We start from the raw sequence: 2,556 nt of genomic DNA on the forward strand, positions 1-2,556 counted from the left end.
GAAGACAGCAAAAGATGATAGTGCAGTAGTAACAAGATTGATATGAGTGTGAGACAGCAGGACCAGGAAACTGACAAGAAATGGCTGCAGTCAAGGTTGCAAACTCACAGTGAAGAGCTATGATACACCCTACTAACAGTTGCTTGCCATAGAAGAACCGTAAACAGGGCCCTGCAGCCGAGAACAAGTAAAAGCTGTCCTGATCAAAGAACAGTATCCTAAGTTGTTTCTATTTTTCCCAACTTGATTCTGATCCAGAATTGTGCCGTTAATACACAGGACAGCAAAGTCTCTTTGAACCTCAAAGTCACTATGGGTCAGAACCGACTTGATAGCATTTTACAACAACAAATAACAACTTCCTTATTAAACCACCGAACTGTAAATTATTTTTGTTGTTGTTAAGTGCTTTTGAGTAGCTTTCCACTCTTAGCTACCCTTTTTAGGTTTTTTGAGGAGGTGAGTTTGAATCATCATCTTTGTGGTTCAAACCGGCCTTGTGGTCCAGTGCTCACACTAGGACTTTAATTATAAGTTGTTGTTGTTAAGTGCCATTGAGTCCATGAATTCTGTGGGAAGTTGCAGCAAATTATCAAATACAAAGATGGGAGGAAGTATATGAGGAGATGCGAAGTAGTTGATGATAAACGTGAGAGTGGTCCAGCATTTTTGAGCATTTGCACTAATGCTTTCTCTGTTTTTGTTAAGTGCTATGGATTTGGTTTCAATTCATAGTGACCTTATATAGGGTTTTCAAGAAGCAGTGGGTTTGAACTGCTGACCTTGAAGTATGCTTATCCATTGCTTATCCTACAGTGTCACACCAGGTCTCCAGGACATCTTTAACTAAGTAACTACTACTTATTAGGAACCAACTTTTTGCTGACTCCTATAAAAAATTATTCACTAGGTATCAGATAAAATTCGCCCAAGAGGAATATCATTTAAGATGCCAAGGTAAAGAAATAAAGAATATATACTTTTAAAAGATTGGCCTTTCTTTAGCATTTTGCAAATATTGTTGTTATTGTTTTAAGTGTCTTTGAGTCAATTCTGACTCATAGTGATCCTGTATAGGATTGTCAAGAAAGTGCATCTTTGTGGGAGCAGAAAGTCTCCTGTTTTTCTGCAGAGTAGCTCGTGGGCTTGAACCACCTAATTTGTGGTTTGCAGTCAAATACTTATCATACAGAGCCACCATGCTCCCCCTTGCAAATATTACAGCATAATAAATGTCATTTTATGGAATTCTTTCCTCACACAGGGCAGGGATTTTCATTTCATGCTTCATTCTTAACATGGTACAGTGATTTCACAAGGCTAGCACGGACCAATCACAAAGAGGAAGAAATATAGATTCATTGTTGTGAAAAACTTTTAAGCAAATTCTATTTTTATCCCACAAACTCGTTAACCACAGAGAGACTGCGGTTACTACCTCAGAAAATATTGTATTGGAGAAAAAAAAGATAAACGTGCTTCCACATGCAAACCTTTACACACACACACACAGACACCCACATTCATCCTGCCAGTCATAGTCATGCATACCATACATTTATTTAAAATATCTATTGTAGTCATTATTATCTCTTTATCATTTTTATATCTGAGATTGACCTTCTGAATCATCTTAATTAATAGAACCTATATTTTAACAGAATTCAGATCATTCACACTGTTTTTACAACATCTAGCAGATGCTGCGCCTGGAATTGATTTATAGTATATTCTTTCATCCTACATGTGAACTTTTTTTAAACTGCAGTTTTATTTGTTTTGTTGTTTTTGTTTTGAATATGTACAGCAATCATACACCAATTCAATCATTTCTACATTTAGCATTTTGTGTCACTGATTACAGTCCTGCAGTTGTGAAACCACTTTCACCCTCTTTTTCTTGGTTGTTCCTTCCTATTAATGTAAAGTCAGTGCCTCCTAATTCTCCCATTGCTGTTGTTAATTGGATCCCATATAGAGAGTTCATGAAAGAGCATAATGCTGAAGGCAGACTTTTTTACTTGTTAAGCTAAAAGTTTGGTTGGTGTTAAGAAGGCTTCAGGGGATGTTTTTAGTTGAAGATTTAAACATTATTTCAGGGCAGTATTTACAGGGGTTCATTTAACCATCACAACATCAGGAAATTCGAAGTCCATTAGAATTTGAAATTCTGTTTTGCATTGTCCTACTTTTGATTGGGATACTTCTAGGGATGAAAATTTTCAGTAATGATAGTGAGGCACTATTCAGTTTTTCTGGCAGCATGATGAAAGATGCAGTAGTTCATGGAGGCAATTAGCCACAAATTTCATGTCCTTTTCTTATTCCTGACTTTCCTTCTTCCTCTCTTGTTTCAGGTAAAGGGAAACCCATTGATGTGTCTTGGATGGATTCTTGCAACATTTTTCCAACCTTCACATCAAACTAGCAGGTAGAATGTTGTTTTTTAAGTGTTGTCAAGCCAGTTTCAATTCATAGCGACCCTGAATAGTGTTTCCAGGGAGCAGCTGGTGGGTTTGAATAGCCAATCTTGTGATTCGAAATCCAGTGCTGGTC

Source organism: Chrysochloris asiatica, unplaced genomic scaffold, assembly GCF_000296735.1.
Source record: "Chrysochloris asiatica unplaced genomic scaffold, ChrAsi1.0 scaffold00253, whole genome shotgun sequence".
Lineage (NCBI taxonomy): Eukaryota > Metazoa > Chordata > Mammalia > Afrosoricida > Chrysochloridae > Chrysochloris > Chrysochloris asiatica.